This window comes from Staurois parvus, unplaced genomic scaffold, assembly GCF_062004578.1.
Source record: "Staurois parvus isolate SC_StPar_1 unplaced genomic scaffold, SC_StPar_1.0 ptg000056l, whole genome shotgun sequence".
NCBI lineage: Eukaryota > Metazoa > Chordata > Amphibia > Anura > Ranidae > Staurois > Staurois parvus.
The window spans coordinates 13,049,994-13,070,869 of record NW_028317852.1 but is presented as its reverse complement, the minus strand read 5'-3'; positions in this window follow the sequence as shown (position 1 = coordinate 13,070,869).

Sequence of the window (20,876 nt, the reverse complement as noted above, 5' to 3'; positions counted from 1 at the left end):
AACTCTATGACAGCATCAATCCCCTGTCCTGCCCTGACCTGGCCACTGCTGTCTACAACAACTTGCTTTCATCCGCTATAGACTCGCTTGCTCCCCTAACAACATGAAGCATCAGGCCCCGACCGCTACAACCTTGGCAGACTGACGACACCCGAAATCTCAAACGACACAGTCGCGCGCTGGAGCGAGTATGGTGTAAAACCAAATCCCACCAAGCGTTCACCCGTTATAAATCTGCCTTCTTAACATACACTTCCTCCCTTCACTCTGCTAAACAAGCCTACTTTGTCACTCTCATTAATACCTTCTCTTCCAGTCCTCATCGGCTCTTCTCTACTTTTAACTCTCTACTTTTTCTGCCTCCACCGCCACCCAGTGCCTCACTCACTGCCCACGAGATTACAAACCACTTCAAAAACAAGACTGACGCAATTCGTAGGGACTTCGCCACTACACAGACACCCACCCCACTTAGCATTCCTCATACCATACCTCCCACTTTCCTCCTTTGACCTCGCTATCACCAAAGAGGTCCTTAAGGTCTTCTCAGAAGCCCGCCTCACCACCTGCCCCCTGGACCCTGTCCCCTCACAACTCCTTCGGTCACCCTCCTCTTCCATCCTATGCTCCCTCACTCACATCTTCAATCTTTCCCTCTCTACAGGTGCCTTCCCCTCCCCTCTAAAGCACGAGCACTCCCATACTTAAAAAACACTCCCTAGACCCCACCAACCTGAACAACCTAAGACCCATCTCCCTGCTGCCATTTACCTCTAAACTCCTAGAACGCTTAGTCTACAATCGTCTGAGCTCCCACTTCACTGACTACAACCTTCTCAACCCTTTACAGTCTGGCTTTCGACCTCTACACTCCACTGAAACTGCCCTACTAAAACTCTCTAATGATCTACTAAATGCTAAAACCAATGGCCACTATTCAATACTCCTACTATTCGACCTCTCCGCGGCTTTTGACACGGTTGACCATCCCCTCCTCCTCAAAAAACTACACTCTCTTGGCCTCAGAGACTCCACTCTCTCCTGGTTCTCCTCCTATCTATCGCAGCACTCCTTCAGTGTTACCTATAATGCTACCACCTCCTCTTCACTCCCTCTCTCTGTAGGGGTCCCTCAAGGTTCGGTCCTTGGACCCCTTCTCTTCCCCATCTACACTTCCTCCCTTGGTCACGTGATAAACTCCCACGGCTTCAATTACCATCTCTATGCTGATGACACGCAAATCTATCAGTCTCCACTCGCATCGCAAGCCTACTAAGTGACATATCGGCTTGGATGTCACTCCACTTCCACAAACTCAACCTGTCCAAAACTGAGCTCCTAGTATTCCCCCCTGCCCATGCCACCTCCACTGACTTCACCATAAATATCGGTAACACAATCATCAGTCCATCCCTTCATGCCAGGGTACTAAGTGTAATCCTAGACTCCCATCTGTCCTTCCAGCCCCAGATCCAATCGCTGACAAAATCATGTAGACTTCACCTCTGCAACATCTCCAAGATACGACTGTTCCTAACCCCGGAAACCACTAAGCAACTTATTCACTCCCTTGTCATAGCACGCCTCGACTATTGTAACTCCCTCCTCATTGGCCTACTTCATCGCAGGCTATCCCCTCTCCAGTCTATCATGAACGCTGCTGCCAGACTCATCCACCTCGCTAACTGTTCTGTATCTGCCACCCCTCTCTGCCAATCCCTCCACTGGCTCCCAGTTGCCCAACGAATAAAATTCAAAACACTAACAATGACATATAAAGCCATCCACAACACTGCCCCAATTTACATAACTGATCTTATCTCTAAATATCACCCAAACCGTACACTCCGCTCCTCGCAAGACCTCCTACTCTCTAGCTCCCTTATCTCCTCCTCCCATGCTCGTCTCCAGGACTTCTCCAGGGCGTCATCCATCCTCTGGAACTCCCTACCCAAATCTATCAGACTATCGCCTACTCTACTTACTTCTAGGCGATCACTGAAAACCTATCTCTTCAGGGAAGCCTATCCCGCCCTCTGCTAATACTGGAATCCTTTACTCTTCCAACCACTCCATCCCCCACAGTTATTTACCTATTGTACCATTCACCCCTCCCTCCTAGATTGTAAGCTCCAAGGAGCAGGGCCCTCAAATCCCTCTTGTATTGAACTGTATTGTTACTGTATTGTCTCTCACTATAATGTAAAGCGCTGAGTAAACCGTTGGTGCTATATAAATCCTGTATAATAATAATAATATTAACATGCACACTTACCAGATGCGCATTAATATAGCATGGTGTAAACATTAAATGGTGAGTGTAGCTCAGGGTAAAGTTTCAGCACCACAAGCAGTAACCCCGAGCTACACTCAGGAATACCTTGCAGCGCTGCTCCGGGATCTCTTCTTCACTTACCTTGTCCTTTGCTCCCGCGATGTCCCACCTGCAGTGTCCCCGGCAATGTCCTCTGGCCGATGTCGGCATCTGTCTTCTGGGTTCCATTCCCTGCAACATCAGGACATACGGGGATGGAACAGCGTGAAATTTAAAATGTAAAAAAAAGTGACATTTACTAAATACACTAAAATCACATAGTAAATCATTACTGTATCACACCATTTCACATACATTTTGTCCCTAGTGCTTTGTCCTGTGCCCTGCCTGCATTTTTACTGTTCTTTCTGCCTGGAAACTGAGAAATGGACATGGCGTCCAAAAAGCGTCCTTTTAGGTCAAAAGCGATTTTAGACCAGCTAGAGAACAGCAATAGTAAATTAGAACTACTTGCAGAATTGATAAATCATTATCAATTTGTGGGGAAATTCATCATCAGACATTGAAAACGATTTAGTGACTTTGTTTAGTGATGTGTGAACTTGGTGCTATATTTTAGATTTCAATGTTTTTGGTTTGATTATATTATTGAATTAAATTTATTATTATATTATTATTTTTATGATTATTTATTAAATTATAATGTATGATTTCGTGTTTCAACAGATTTCAGTGAGTTATTCCTAAAAATGACAGGCCTACAATAAAAAAAATACATATTTCCATGCAAAAAAATGTACCGCTTTGAGCACAGAAATACTGACATAATCAGACCGCTAGGGAGGCTACCCACCTAGATCTGGCCATGGTGGAGACTAGGGAAACCAGAAGCCATGGTTGTGCCCTAGGTGGCTGCTCAGTTCGCTTAGTGGTAGCGCTGGCCCTGCTTCTGAGTTGTCCTCCATCATTAGCCTACTTCTGGGTTGAATGATGTCCAGTGTCATTCCCCCCACTTCCTGTGGACCTCTTTGGGATGCATCATTACGATGGCCTAGGCTCACAGTACTGCCTACTTCCAGATAGATTGGTGTGGGCCCATCTTCTCTTCTCCTTTCTCTTTTCTCTTTAGTCAATCTACCAGCCAGGTATGATTTATGAGCAGGGCAACAAACATGGTAAGCTTTTGGCGAGAGCATTACAGGCTCAATGTGTGCTCCTTTATCTCCCCTGCTCTTTGTACTAACCCTGGAACCTTTCTTACGATGATTGCGGTCTAATATTAAGATCGCGGGTGTCCAGATTGCAGGACGCACGCATAAGATTGCTGCATTCTCGGATGACGTTCTTTTATTTTTATCTGAACCCAACTCATGATACCCCATTTATTGCAAGACTTTGCCCATTACAATATAATTTCTAACCTCCAAATCAATTTTGCTAAATCGTTCACGCTTAATAGCTCCTTATCCCAAATGGCATTAGATGAATGCAAAGCACATTACCCATTTCCCTGGCAAGAAAAGTCCATCACGTACCTAGGTATACAACATCCATGGAGTTTATCGGACCTCTATGACCTGAACTATTTACCCATTTTGCACAATATTCAACGTGATTTTCAGACCTGGCATAAGGGACTCTTTGCATGGTTCGGGAAGAGCGGCCATAATCAAAATGAATGTTTTACACCAACTTCTCTATACCATGTTAGCAATACCAATCAAATTACCAAATTCTTTCTTTGTCTCCTATAGAAGAACATGTATGGACTTTATTTGGGGCAAGAAACGCCCCATAATAAGCTATGACCTCCTCACTAAGCCTACACTCAAGGGAGGTGTCAGAATCCCCGATCTCTATAAATACTATCTAGCGTGTCATTTGACATGCGTAATGGATTGGAATTTACATGAGAATTCAAAGGCCTGGGTTAAACTGGAAAATGCGGGGGCACATACCCCTTTACACTTGGCCCCATGGCTACCCCGATCTCATTCCCTTCATGCATTTAAAGACCACCCATTTGTTGGCCCCTCTCTACACTGCTTTTACGCGGTCTGCAACACCTTTGCGCTCTCCTCGACCCCGGGTCCTATGACACCATTGCAGCACAATCGATTGACCCCTCAAAGACACGTGGTTTCAGTGATTTACTCCCTACTCGATTCTAATACTACACCAAAGACCAGTAGACTTTGTCAACAATGGGAAAGGCACCTGTTACTAGATCTTACTGAAGCTGAATGGGAAAGAGCTCTGTTACATATACATACCCACAGGGGTCGGTAAATGTAAATACGCAAGAAACTGGATGCAAATTATTTTCTGCCTGGTATAAAACCCCCAAACTCCTCCATAGAATGTCTAGCTCTCTTTCACCTCTCTGTTGGCAATACGGCTCTGCCCCAGGCTCCCTGTTGCATATTTGATGGACATGTCCCATACTACAACCATATTGGTCTACGGTTCATGCTGTCATTGCTAAAGTCACTACATATACAGTTGCAAGAAAAAGTATGTGAACCCCTTGGGATTACGTGAAGTTTTGCATGAATTGGGCATAAAATGTGCTCTGAACGTCATCTAAGTCACAACAATAGAAGAACACAGTCTGCTGAACATAATACTACACAAACATTAGATGTTGATATGGTTTAATTGCACATATCATGTAAACATTCACAGTGCACGGAAGAAAAAGTATGTGAACCTTTGGACTTAATAACTGGTTGACCCTCCTTTGGCAGCAATAACCTCAACCAAACGTTTCCTGTAGTTGCAGAGCAGACCTGCACAACGATCTGGAGTAATTTTGAACCACTCCTCTTCACAAAACTGTTTCAGTGTAGCAATATTCTTGGGATGTCTGGTGTGAATCGCTCTCTTAAGGTCATGCCACAGCATTTCAATTGGGTTGAGGTCAGGACTCTGACTAGTCCACTCCAGAAGGCATATTCTGTGCTGTTGCAGCCATTGTTTTGTTGAATTACTTGTATGCTTTGGGTCATTGTCCTGTTGCATCACCCATCCTCTGCGGAGCTTCAGTTGGTGGACAGATGGTCGTACGTTTTCCTGTGAAATGTCTTGATAAACTCTGGAATTCATTTTCCCATCAATGACAACAATCCGTCTAGGCCCTGAGGCAGCAAAGCATCCCCAAACCATGATGCTCCCTCCGCCATGTTTTACAGTGGGGATTAGGTTTTGATGTTGGTGTGCTGTGCCTTTTTTTCTCCACACATAGTGTTGTGTGTTCTTCCCAAACAACTCAATCTTGGTTTCATCTGTCAACAGTATATTTTGCCAGTAGTGCTGTGGAACATCCAGGTGCTCTTTTGCAAACTTCAAACGTGCTGCAATATTCTTTTTGGACAGCAATGGCTTCCTCCGTGGTGTCCTCCCATGTACTCCATTCTTGTTTAATGTTTTCCTTATTGTAGATGTGTCAACAAAAATGTTAGCATGTGCCAGAGATTTCTGTAGGTCTTTAGCTGACACTCTGGGATTCTTCTTTACCTCATGCAGCATTCTGCGCTGTGCTCTTGCAGTCATTTTTACAGGACGACTACGCCTAGGGAGAGTAGCAACAGTGCTAAACTTTCTCCATTTGTAAACAGTCTGTCTTACCGTGGACACATGAACATCAAGGCGTTTGGAGATACTTTTGTAACCCTTTCCAGCTTCATGCAAGTCAACAATTCTTGATCGTAGGTCTTCTGAGAGCTCTTTTCTGTGAGGCAAGGTTCACATCAGACAGTGCTTCTTGAAACCAGTAAACCCAAAACAGGTGTGTGTTTTTTAAGGGCAGGACAGCTGTCAGAAACACATCCAATATCATCAAACTGATTGGAGTCAAGGTTGGCTCACTCCTGGCTCCAATTAGCTCTGGGAGAAGTCATTAAGCTAGGGCCTCACACACTTTTTCCTCCCTGCACTGTGAATGTTTACATGTTATGTGCAATTAAACCATGGCAACATCTAATGTTTGTGTAGTATTATGTTCAGCAGACTGTGTTCTTCTATTGTTGTGACTTAGATGACGTTCAGAGCACATTTTATGCCCAATTCATGTAAAACTCCACATAATCCCAAGGGGTTCACATACTTTTTCTTGCAACTGTAACCTAGATTACACACCTGTTCAATACCTCCTGCATCATTCATCCCTTCCCCGCTCCGTTTACCATTGATCTTTTGCCATGCACCTTGTAAATGTTACCAGATGGTGCGTTCCATTAAAATGGAACTCCACGCATCCCCCGATGCTTCCATCGTATCGGTCACACAGCCGAAATGGAGGAAATTATAAACATAGCACATGACACTCCGACTAGATTTACTCATACATGGGCTTAATGGTTCCACTATCTGGACTCAGCGGATTATCTGAGAGACAAGTCTACACACACCTAGCACAATCTGCAAATTTAGACCCCAGGTCCGATACCTTTTTCTTTCCCGAGTGGAAGCAGTGGTGCTTCCTTGACTTCCTCAAACCTCTTTCTCATTTCTCTTCCTCATCTCTACAGATTCCCTGCACAGGATTCAGTCATATAAAAGAGTTTTGTTTGTTTCTTTATATATGCTATGTCTGTTTTGCTATATCATTACCTGTTGCAGGATTTGCTCATTCTCCTACATAGAGTGTTCTGTGATGCATTTTGGTTGTTTGCTCCATTGAACATTGGACCTATGTGATTCTCCCCCCTTCTTTTCTACTCATTGCTATTTTGGGGGAGCATGTTGCTTTCCTTTGTTTTTTTATATTGCCATTATGGCCCTGATTTACTATTGTGCCTAGGCGCATTTCCGTGGGCGAACGTCTACTTTTTAATAGCGACCGTCTACTTTTACGCCGCTAAGAGATTTACTAAAGAAAGCGTCAACAAGTACACGCCAAATCGAATTTACTAACGAGACACAGACCAGGAATCAGACTCAAAAAGCAGACTTGCTAAGAGGCACGTCTAACACCATGGAAAATCACTGCAGAAACATGTTCACATTGAAATTTGCTTTGCCAAATATCAGGACTTCACTTTAAACAATATCTGCTATTTCAAAAAAAATTTAAAATGTGTTAAAAAGTTTTTTTTTTAAGCAAATCGACACAGTGAAGAGTTAGACGCTTGTGCAGCGTATTTGGCCGATATAAATGCGCATGTGCGCATGTCCAGAACACATTTTAGACGTCCTCTGTGAGCGCTTGCTTTTTCGACTCTGTTCAATAGTAAATCTTTGTGTGGAGTCCTCTGACAGCCGTCACTCGGTCGCGCCTACTGTGTTTAACAAAACAGCACTAGGCATATCTTTATGTATTCTAATTTGATTTCCTTAGTTCTATTGATTCTATTTTTGTTTCTTATCCTTTAAAATTATTTCTGTAATGATTTTACTTACTTCGAAGGTCTAGATAATATTTATTTTGACAGCTGAATGTAAAAATAAAGGACTGCAATAAAAAAAATAAAAAAAGGCGTGGAGTCCCCCTCTCATCCATACCAAGCCCTTCAGGTCTGGTATGGATATTAAGGGGTAACTCCACGCCAAAATTAAAAAAAAAAAAACAGCGTGGAGTCCCCCCCATAATCCAGACCCTTATCCGAGCATGCAGCCAGGCAGGTCAGGAAAGGGGAGGGACGAGCGAGTGCGCCTCCCCCCTCCTGAACCATACCAGGCCACATGCTCTCAACATGGGGGGGTGCTTTGGGGCAGGGAGGCTCCCCCCCAAAGCACCTTGTCCCTATGTTGATGGGGACAAGGGCCTCTTCCCCACAACCCTGGCCGGTGGTTGTGGGGGTCTGCGGGTGGGGGGCTTATCAGAATCTGGAAGCCCCCTTTAACAAGGGGGCCCCCAGCTCCCGCCCCCCCCACGTGAATGAGTATGCTACTAATTCACCAAAAAAGCAAAAGTGTAATGTAAAAAAACACAGTACAGGGTCTTTGACAAGTGATTTAATAAAACAATGTTCCCCGAAGTAGATCCAACGTCAATCACGGCGACCCGAAAAAAGAAAGGGGCAGGGCCATCCAGGGATATCATCCGAGTGACCCCACCCCATGTGACAACGTTGATGTCACATGGGGTGGGATCACATGCTTGGTAAAGATGGGAGGGGGTACCCCACGCGGTTTTTAAAACAAATTTTTTAGAATTCCCTACAATGCTTTTATATTCAACTGTCAGTGGGGGACTCAGCCGACAGCTGAAACATGAACGCTGCATTGGTTTTCACTACTAAAACGCCGCATGAGTTGATAAAATAACTTATGCGGGATTTTAGTAGCAACAACCATGTGTTAATGTCTCAGCTGTCAGTGGGGTTCCCCACTGACAGCTGAATGTAAAAGAATTCCTGTAAATTAAATAAATAATAAAAAAAACTGTGTGGGGTCCCCCCCCCCTTTCCTGACCTGCCAGGCTGCATGCTCAGATAAGGATCTGGTATAGATTTTGGGGGGACCCCATGCAGTTTTTGTTTTAAATTTCGGCATGGAGTTACCCCTTAATATTCATGCCAGACCCGAAGGGCTTGGTGTGGATGGGACCCCACGCCATTTTTTGTTTACATTTTGGTGTGGAGTTACCCCTTAAGATACATACGAGACCCGAAGGGCTTGGTATGGATGGGAGGGGGGACCCCATGCTGTTTTTTATTTACTATGGTGCTGGTTTTTAAATGTAATTCTCCCTTTTTTTTCTTCACTATAGCTCAGAAATTCAGCTGTCACTTCCCTCAGCTAAAAGAGAAAGTTTTCTTGGAATATATATCCCTAAAGGAAACAATGTTTACTTTGAGTTTATTAAAAGATACAATGTTTTCTGTAACTTTGGGGAAAGTGACATCTAAGCTTGTGAACTATAGTGAAGAAAAAAAAAAAGGCAGGCATTTGCATTTGAAAATCAGCGCCAACATACACTTTGTATTGCAAAAAAAAATTATTAACAATTGTGTAAACCGAGGCATTATTTTGAATGGATTTTCATTCGTAAACCGAAAATTACCTTAACTGAGGCGTTGGTAAACCGAGGTACACCTGTATTAGTATTGCAATCCTTTGTATTGGGATACATAGAACCAACATACATCTAAATTGGCAACATAGCACAACATTTGTGTCACATTTGAGATATCAGGCTAGTTACACTGACCTTGACCAGGGACTTAGGTTTGATTCACACCACAGACATACAGGTGGGATTAGTGTTCAACAGCTCCGAGGATTAGTGGTTAGCACTGCTGCCTCACAACACTGTCGGTTTGAATCCCAGCCACGGCAATACATTTGCATGATCTCCCTGTGACTACCCTAACATACATGTGCTGGTGGCAGCATCTTTGCTTTCTGTCTAAATGATTCCTAGAATGTGAATTAGAATGAAGCCTTGATTGTTCAAACACCTTATGTGAGTGTCAAATGATGGGATGAGATAAGGGCCTGGACTAATGATTGATTTGATAATGCTGGTTTGCACTCCACCCCCTTTTGGGAAGGTTTGTCAAACCAAGAGAAGAGTGAGCGAGAGAGAGAAAAGGATTAAAAAAAAAATTAATAAAATAATGGCATGGAGTCCCCCCCCCCCAAATCCATAACAGATTTTTTTCCGAGCATGCAGATACCGCATTCCTTCAAAGATTTATTTCCTTTGTTGAATTGCCTGCTTGGTTCACACTAGATGCGATTTAAAATTGTGCTTTTTGTTGGTAATTTCACCGTATTTTCTGTAGATTTACCAATGAGTTATTGCGTTTTCAATTGTGTTTTGCATTGCGGTTTCTATTGTAGTCTATATGTGAAATCGCTACAAAATGCTGAAAAAGTTAGACAAGAACTACTTTTGAAATTGTGCTGCAGCAAATCGCATACGTTAAGACACTCACCTCCACATTCATTAGATCCGATATCAGGTACAATTTCAATTCCCAAATCGCACCTGAAATTGTGCACCCTGGATGCGACTTGGCATGCGATTTGCATGACATGTGACTTGCAAATCGTATGCCAGGTCGCACCCTATTGTCTGCTATTAGAGCAGTCATATTGGTGCGTTTCCGATACTGATTTCTAAAGTAGTACATGTACTACTTTTGTGGCGATTTGCATAGATATCTGTGTCAGATGTCTTGCAAATCGCAAGGAAATCGCCACCTTCACTGTACGTCGCACAATTTCTAAATCGGCTTTGATGCGACCGGGGTGTAAGGTCTTTTTATGTTTGATTTCCTGAGTGTTTTTTCGATTTATGGGAAATGCCGCATACTAGCAAAAGTGAATTGACATTTTCAGTATTGCACGCGAGATGTGGTCATGTGACTGCCTTAACTCATGCGATAATCTGGAGTGAATTGTGCCCATAGGGCCAAGAAATATTGCCAATAGGGTTCCCTTTTACATTCCTGTTCAATGTTCTGTTGTATGCTGCACAGGTACATTTCACTGTGGCTTTCTTTCTGACTCTGATTTGTGGGGCCTGTATACCAAGGGTTAACGCAGGTGGGAAGAGAATTACAGTGAGTAATTCAAATTACAAATGAATGACAGTGGTGGGTGTGGCCTACCTTATAAAAAGAGATTCAGTAGTGGGTGATTTTGCCTTGTACAGGCCACATTATTTTCTGCAAGTCCTTGTCTGTGGTGGTTTGGAGAGGAAGAGATATTGTGGTGAATTGCCCCAGGCCACACTCACGCTGTGTTTTGATGTGGGCTGTAAATGTTTTGCATGTTCTTCCTTCTAAGGTGTGTTTGTGTGTAATTGTACAATGATTGTGTGTTTATTATCTTTGCATTGTACACATGTCAATTGCTCTGCTCTTCCAAGTTTGCTTTATTTAGACTGAAATTCAGTTTTCAGACAAACATGATGAGAAATGTATGTGTGGGGGATTTGGGGAGGTGGGAGGTGTTTTTATTTTGGCACGTATTTATTTTTTATATTGATATTTTAATCTGCAGCTTGTTTTGTGGATAAGCCTAAGTGATTCATATTAACCGTTTGTTTCCTGCTGTAACCTGTGAAAGCACAGTTCATTAGAAGTATAATCTTTTAGATTGTAAGCTCTTATGAGCAGGACCGTTCTATTTTAGCAACATCAATCCTGCTTTTTTTCTTTTATTTTCACTAAGATATTGAATGTACCTACTTGTTGTTGCTGTCCAAATAAATGTGGCATGTGTATTTGATCAATAAACATTTGGACTATGTATTTTTGGGGGGATTATTTCATGTTCTAGTTGAATGTAGCACAGTGGCTAAAATGGTTAGCACTTCCACCTGGCAGTACTAGGGTCGTTGGTTTGAATCCCAACCATGGCACCTCCTGCCTGGAGTTTGCATGTTCTCCCTGTGCCTGTGTGTTTCCTCTGGGTACTCCGGTTTCCTCCCACACTCTGAAGACATGCTGGTAGGTTAATTGGATCCTGTCAAAATTGGCCCTAGTATATGTATGAATGTAAGTTAGGGCCCTTAGATAGTACGCCCCTTGAGGGTTAGGGACTGATGTGAATTTACCACATATACATGTAAATTGACAGCGCTATAGAAGTATCTGAAATAAACGTACTAGCACCCCTAACACTTATTTTTGATAGCTATATAATATGCCCAAATCTTCCTTGTTAGAGCGCACATATGCAAGTATGTCCAAAATAACAAACCCTCTTTCACCACAAGACCATGTTATGTACCAATGAATAGGTCATGTTCAATGTCCAGCTAGCTATTCTTTTTCTACAATCCTCTTAACAGTAATAAATTGGGCCCCTAATATATGTTGACTTTGGGCCTTTACTGGCAAATATATGTTCGCCAATGTCATATACAGAGTATAGCTGCAAGCATACATTCACCAATGCCAAATCCACAATAGAACTGGAAATATATATTTGTGAATGTCATATACACAATGGAGCCGCATGTAAAATTGCTATGGTGCACAAATAAACACCAAGACGGCTGTTGGAAGAGGCGCTAGAGCAGCTGTCATACCGGAAATACGCCATGACGTTTGGGGAAGGACGTTTGCACGCACCCAGTAGTGGTAGTGGGGAGTGTTAGTGGATGGGAGTGTAGTTAGGAGAGTTTAGTGGTAATTTGCAAGTCTATTTTTTAGTTTTGTGAATTGTTCTTTTGTGGAATTCCAGACCACATCTGGACATGGCGAGATCGCTGTTCTCCACCGAGGAGCTGATCCTCATTTGCCAGGGAAACATTACTAATAATTGTTGTATTTTCAGTTGAAAACATATCCAATTCCCTAGATCCATTGAGGTACATAGAAGAGGTTCAAGGTTCTTCCTAACTATACAGGTGGCACAGACACAAGCATACACCCAGGGCTACTGTTAGATATCATGGGGCCCCGGTACAGCATACCTGACAGCCCCCCACCGCCAGAGAAAATATCCAAATTATATTTATGGTAAAAATACACTAAACACATTATTAATGGACATAATCCCAACCATATTCCTGTGAAATCTAAATGATAAAACTGTACTGAGTTCATAAATAAAGCTGTGTGTGTAATTGAGGTGTAATTGAGGTTTTGGGGCTCATGGGTGCTGTGGCCTGTAGAGTGGGAATCAGCGGTTTGTTTTTGTGGCTATCGCCGTTTGCAGGCAACCTATGTTACACTATGGAATTGCTGCAGTGCATAATTTGACAAGCATATGGGTGCAGGTGTACAGCCCTGAACACAGACAGTGAGCATTCTGGGCCACTTCCTCATGCCTTCACACCTGTTCATACAACTGCTGTGTCCCCATAGTGTAACAGGTGGCTCTAGCCACATAAACAACTAACTCATTCATGCTGTACAGGCCAGAGGACCTGTGTGAATGGGGCATTTTTTACTTTTTTTTTCCTCAGCTCATTAATTTCAATGGGCTGCCTAACGTGTGGAAACATGCAAAAATACTGCAGGCATATTATTTTAAGTGTGTTGCACCTAACCGCACAGTAGTGTGGTACCATGCGTTTTGGTGGCTGTGAATGGGTCTGTTTTTAATAGACGTGTGTAGCTGCAATTACGTTTTCATCATGGTACCTGGGCACATCTGCAAAGGGCATTGCATTTCTTTGCTGTGCTGGAAAATGTGTGTTCTTGCATGCGTTTCTGCACCACCAATGGTGTGAACAAGTCCTGAGGGCCAGTTCACACTATAGAAACAGTCTAGATGTGTTCCTGATGAGTTTTTGCATTCCCTTTTGGCATGCATGTTTAGTGTGTTCCAGTACATTTTGGATGCGTTTTGGACACGTTGCATTGCATTTTGTATCCCTTCCAGTTAGTTTTTTCTACTTTCTTTTTATTCAATTTAATTAGGGACATGTGCGTTTTAGTACATTCAAGGGCGTTTCAACGCATTCCAGTACAGTTCTGTGCAGAAACAATGCAGCGTGTTCAACTTTGTTTACAGCACCTGCAATGCACTGAAAATGCAAGTGCTGATGTGAACTATGACATTGACAGCCATATAACCTTCTTTCTGTGGGTTTGTGATGCCGAAAAAGCAACTGAAACACATGTAGTGTGAACTGGCCCTAAAGGTTATTAGAGGTAAGGGAACGGGACTGACCAGGAATTGTGAATTCAATCAGACTAGTGGTGAGATACAATCAGCAATTGTATAATAATGTGAGATCTGAGCTGTAGCTGATAGAAAATGAGACACATTCACTTGATCAGTAAATAAATAGTTAAAAAGAGTGGGGCGTGATCCATAGATTTGCCAATGGGACAGGTGATGATGGGGTGGGGGAGGGGATCAAGTTGTATAAGGAGACAGGTTTAAAATAAGATAAAAAAAGTTACAATGAAATATACACAGCATGAAACGTGCACATTTCCAACTTGTCAGAAGAACAGGACACAGGTAAGATTCACCCCCTTTCCACTTTCTAGTCATTAGGCAAAATCTTAATTGATTGATTAATATTGCTGGCACTGACACAACCCAGAAAATATATAAAATATCAAAGAGCTTATAATCTAAGGGCACAAACTCAGCCATGTACTAGGCCCAAATAACCTAACAGCATGTCTTTGGAGTGTTGGCAAAAACACATCCATACAGGGAAAGCATGCAAACTGGGATGCAGCCATGGCTGGGATTAGAACCCATGACCCAAGTGCTGTAAGTTCTGAGTTCTAACCACTAAGCCACTGTGGGAGATGGAGTTTGAGCTCCAATGTGGAATAGTTACATTGTTTAAAAATGATAAAGCGAGCGCTGGTCAAATTATATAGACTACTAAAATAGTATTACACAAGATAAATATAAATCTAGGTATAGATATGAAGGTAGCAGCTAGCACTCAGTATTGGCAACAGTCCCAGAATAGAAATATATTAAAGTAATAGTGCAGCGCTATAAATGCATGTTATCAATCATAAAATGTAAAATCCAAAAAGTGCAATAATATACTGTATTTATTTCAGGTACTTATATAGCTCTGTCAATTTACGCAGTGCTTTACACGTGTATTGTACATTCACATCAGTCCCGAACCCTCAAGGGGTGTACAATCTAAGGTCCCTAACTCACATTCATACATACACATACTAGGGCCAATTTGGACAGGAATCAATTCACCTACCAGCATGTATTTGGAGTGTGGGAGGAAACCCACGCAAGCACAGGGAGAACATGGAAACTCCATACAGGAGGTGCCATGGTCAAGAATTGAACCCATGACCCATTTACTGCAAGGCAGATGTGCTAACCATTAAGCCACTGTGCCGCCCATTAATGTTGATGTAAACTGGTAAATGGTGCTAAAAAAAAGTTCATATAATCGTTCCTGAATAATGGAATGTCCTTCGTGTGAGAGTACCATCTCAGAGAATGCCTATGAATGTCACGTGTGGTTTAACCGTGACGGACAGTAGTGCATGAACTCGTGAAAGGTAAACCACCCTTGAGACGGGTGTACTACACTATTGAGCACCTTTCTGGCTCCTGTGGCTGAGCTAATTCCTCCCCAGGACCATTTTGGCACCCACCCTGATGGATGGATAGATGAAGTTGGATGACTAACCCATAGCTGCCAGCATACCGCTGCACCCCCAGATGTGTGATGTGTATAACCCATGCGCATTAATACTTTTGTTCTGGTGAGTACACCAGTGTACTCTGCAATTCTTACATAATCTCCAGGTCTAACATTTCCTCTGGGCCTCTGGGATACGGTAAGGCCGGACACAAATTTTGACCCCTGGTTCCGTGATAATATCATGCTCTATGACATTATTTAGATCTGGCAAGTCTGACATTTTTCTTTATTTTTCTGCAAGAACTCCTTTACTTGCTGACTTTGGGTTTTAGATGGGTATTTGATACTTGGACACTGTCCACATCAACCTGAGGCTCAAGTCTTGCACCAGCCGGGGAGGTTACCAATTCCCTGTCTGTCCAGGGCTTTAACTAGTTCACAAAATATATCTGATACAGCTTCTTCTTGGTTGGTGGACTTTACAACTTACCTCTCCCATGTTTTCCACAATTTTAAACCAGCAATCAGGTTGGTCTGTGGACCATGCATTATGGCATCCTCAATAGTATTAGTATTACTTTTATCACCATCAACCAGATCATTAGCATATTCATTATCTGTACCTACATCAATATCAATAACATTTGGCAGTTCCACTCAACAGCAGGAACAGAGGGACTAGTTTCTCTCCAGTCACTGGGCCATTCATATAGTTGTCCTCATTCCTATTGTTCCACAAATAAAGGACAGTCTATTACTATTATAACATCCTGCACCAAGTTCTTCACCACCCTCACCTCTTGAGATATAATGCCACATGCTGTGGAGATGGACACCGGGATGAGAGGGTACTCTCGAGTGTCCCCCCGAAATGCACACAATCTGTAAAGCTGTGATTACCAGGCCAATCCTTCCAATTACTCTGGGATGAACCAGAGTTACCATGCGTCCAGAGTCCAACAAGGCCCTGGCAGGGAAGTGATTCATTCGTACTTCACACTCAAATTTCCCCTCACTAAGGTCAGGTGCATCGTGCAAACTTTATGAGCATAAAAGACCCCCTTCAGAGGACCCCACATTCCATGGGCTCCTCCTGACACCGCCAACATTGTGCATCCCCTATTTTCTGAGCAGGTACAGACCTCTATAGAGGCATGGGAAGTGACTCTTGACCTTCCGGGATGGATTACAGGGTTCTGTGAGATTTCCTTCCACAGGGCTGCAGTTGACTGAATAGGCTATGGTTGACTGCGTCTTTGACGCTTGGTAGGGCCAAGGTATGTGGATCCAGCACACAGTTCATTCTCCAGTTGCTGACATCCCAAAGGCTAAGTACCGAAAATGATGTTCCCCGGCAATTTGTACTGGGACTTTTACGCCAACTCAACAAGTGATATGAACATGTAGATACTTTTATTACAAAACTGTTGTGAAACATCAGTTTGACACGTTGTAAAAATGTTAAAATCATACATAAAAAGAAATGGTGAGAGTGCCTGTAAACTTGCTGTAGGCTGAGAATTGGTGTTCACCTTCTTCTGTGAACCAGAAGAAAGCGAAGAGCGAGTAAGCTTCAGCTGAAAAGACCCAATGCATTTCAGAACAAAGTTTTTCTTCAGGGGTGAACTAAAGAGGAAGGATGGCCAAGAAACATTCTATAGAATATACTGAATTTCTATTCTTTTTTTTATATATTATATCGTGTATTAGATTTTTCAATACAAGAATCAACATTGTATCACAATTATCAAAAATATAAACATTCCGCATAGATTATGTATCCCCCTCCCCCCTTATCTCTACCCCCCCATTTGAATTACCCCTGTCCAGATAGTTCTTTCCTTCCGTATATTCCTGTCTATGTCTATATCCCTATTTTCCCTCTTTCCTTTTTTATTCTTTGATCTCTCTCTCCTTTCCCCTCTTATTATCTTCATATACTACTCTCCAATTATTCAGTTTAATCATCCAACCTCGCTGCCTGGGATTCCCCCCACTTCCAGATATTTTTTAGATGTCTTAAAGTCATACCATCTACTCCATTCCTTTCTAAATGTTTCCATTTTATCTTCATCTACATGGTATAACTCCTCCATCTTATTTATATACTCAATCCTATCTATCCAATCAAGGTTGGGGGCTCCTCTTTCTGACAAAATTTTGGAATAAGTCCTTTAGCCGCACTAATTAGTTGATATAGTATACTGTTTTTATGTTGTTTTACTGACTACTCTGATTATAAAATAAGCACACCCACGGGTCCTTCTGAATAAAGATCCCCATTATCTCCTGTATTTATTGGATTATATCTTGCCAAAACACCTGTATTTTTGGACAATCCCACCATAAATGTGCCATTGTTCCCTTAGACCCACATCCCCTCCAACACAGTGGTGAAACTTCTGCTCGTTGCCTATGTGCCACACTCGGTGTAAAATTCCATCTAGTTAGACATTTATAATTAATTTCAACTGTGTTCATATTCATCACCCCGTGTGTTAACTTAAACATATTATTTTTCTATTGCTCGCTCATTTTTGTTCCCAAATGCAAGTCCTGTCAGAATCTAGACAAAATATTAAATGGACTACATATACGGCCTAGGTGACCCCCCCCCCGAAGCGTCCGTGCGCAGTGCCACGCTACCCCAAAGGGGCAGGATGACATCATCGGTGCCCCAGCAACGCATAGTTCCAGCAGACTAGCAATGCAAGTAACAGGGCAAGATGGATTAGCCTTAAAGGGAGGAAAGTGGATGGCGTGACCCCTCAACTTCCTTTCAAGGCTGCTGGAGAATAAACAGGGCTGGTCACGGGTAGCCGACCAGCCTTGGTGCTACTGGTGGAGAAAATACAACCAGGGGAGGTGCCTCCCCCAAAACAATAAAACTCCTCAGCATGAAAATCCTAGGTCGCTCCATGGTGACACCATGGTGACATCTACAAACATTACCATCAATAAAGACCCAAATGGAAATCTTACAAGTAATCTTTACAGGAAAGCCACAGCAGGTAACACAGTCCTTCATGCTCAGAGTTCAAACCCTCGGTCCCTTATTTCATCAATTCCATACAGTCGGTATTTGCGTATTGTAAGCAGCCAATTTGAAAGAGAGACTACTCCAAAGGGGCTATAGCCCCACAAGTCTCCAAAAATCTTTTAGAAAAGCCAGAGAGAAATCTAGACAGGATCTCCTTTTTTCCAAGAAATCTTCTCCTAAAAAAACAAGAGGGGTTAGCATTATTACGAGATATACTAAACAGCACCAACAGAGAGATACTGCATCTCTTGCAATTAATTTGTTTGGGAGGGTCTGATGGGGTAGTTAAAAAGCCCCCTGCTGTATTTGATTTATTGGCTTTATGCGGTGTACCGCTGACATTAAATTATGCATTGGGTTACTATTAGAGATGAGCGAATTATTCAAAAATTCGATTCGGCTGATTCGCCAAATTTGCGGGATAAATTTGATTCGATGCGAATTTATTCGCCACGAATTTAACTTATTTAAAGGGTTTCTAGGCTTCAGAGAGCCTTTATATTAGTGCAGAACACTGTACCTTTAATTTAAATGCCCTTGGAGTCTGCTGGGGAAGAGAAATAATACTGTCAGTCAGTATGACATGCAGATGAGTGCCGTCGATCTTAGAATCACCGCACACTTCACTCATTTGGGCAGTCACGGGGCACGACGAAGAAAAAGAAGAAGAAGAAGAATAAAAAGAAGAATGAAAAGAAGAAGAAGAAGAATGAAAAGAAGAAGAAGAAGAATGAAAAGAAGAAGAAGAAGAATGAAAAGAAGAATGAAAAGAAGAATAAGAATGAAAAGAAGAAGAAGAAGAATGAAAAGAAGAATGAAAAGAAGAAGAAGAAGAATGAAAAGAAGAAGAATGAAAAGAAGAAGAATGAAAAGAAGAAGAATGAAAAGAAGAAGAAGAAGAATGAAAAGAAGAATGAAAAGAAGAAGAATGAAAAGAAGAAGAAGAATGAAAAGAAGAAGAAGAAGAATGAAAAGAAGAAGAAGAAGAATGAAAAGAAGAATTAAAAGAAGAATGAAAAGAAGAATTAAAAGAAGAATGAGAAGAATGAAAAGAAGAATGAAAAGAAGAAGAAGAAGAATGAAAAGAAGAAGAAGAAGAATGAAAAGAAGAATGAAAAGAAGAAGAAGAAGAATGAAAAGAAGAAGAAGAAGAATGAAAAGAAGAAGAAGAATGAAAAGAAGAAGAAGAAGAAGAATGAAAAGAAGAAGAATGAAAAGAAGAATGAAAAGAAGAAGAAGAAGAATGAAAAGAAGAAGAAGAAGAATGAAAAGAAGAAGAAGAAGAATGAAAAGAAGAATGAAAAGAAGAAGAAGAAGAATGAAAAGAAGAAGAAGAAGAATGAAAAGAAGAATGAAAAGAAGAAGAAGAAGAATGAAAAGAAGAAGAAGAATAATGAAAAGAAGAATGAAAAGAAGAATGAAAATAAGAAGAAGTAGAATGAAAAGAAGAATGAAAAGAGGAAGAAGAAGAATGAAAAGAAGAAGAAGAATGAAAAGAAGAAGAATGAAAAGAAGAAGAAGAAGAATGAAAAGAAGAAGAAGAATGAAAAGAAGAAGAAGAAGAATGAAAAGAAGAATTAAAAGAAGAATGAGAAGAATGAAAAGAAGAATGAAAAGAAGAAGAAGAATGAAAAGAAGAATGAAAAGAAGAAGAAGAAGAATGAAAAGAAGAAGAAGAATGAAAAGAAGAATGAAAAGAGAAGAAGAATGAAAAGAAGAATGAAAAGAAGAAGAAGAAGAATGAAAAGAAGAAGAAGAAGAATGAAAAGAAGAATGAAAAGAAGAAGAAGAAGAATGAAAAGAAGAATGAAAAGAAGAAGAAGAAGAATGAAAAGAAGAAGAAGAAGAATGAAAAGAAGAATGAAAAGAAGAAGAAGAAGAATGAAAAGAAGAATGAAAAGAAGAAGAAGAAGAATGAAAAGAAGAAGAAGAAGAATGAAAAGAAGAATGAAAAGAAGAAGAATGAAAAGAAGAAGAAGAATGAAAAGAAGAAGAATTCCAGTACAGCAAAAAGTGTATCTGCAGAGAGCTCCGCTATTTCTGACAGTTCTCTGACAGTTCTGACAGTTCATTTACAGCGGTTGAAACATTGTATCTATTTATTTCCGAATAAAAACATCTGTATCCTAAATGGAAACAAATAGATACAATGTTTCAACCGCTGTAAATGAACTGTCAGAACTGTCAGAGAACTGTCAGAAATAGCAGAGCTCTCTGCAGTGACACTTTTGCCGGCTGATCGGGGAAAATTCGATTCGTGCATCCGAAGTTTGCTAAAATTCGGATTCGTTGCGAATCGAATCTTTCCTAAAATTCGAAACGAATTTCACTTCGCCAAGTTCGATTCGCTCATCTCTAGTTACTATTGATATCCGCTGCTTTTATAAGAAGATCTTTGTCTTAGTAACAGTAAACTTCTATATATATCTAGACCCATCTATGTAGCCCATTTAATATTGTGTCTAGATTCTGACAGGACTTGCACTGTCTGGAGAATATTAAGTGCAGGGAGCCCATGGCAACTGTGTCATTTATATATCCTTACATATTTATATAGTACAGTG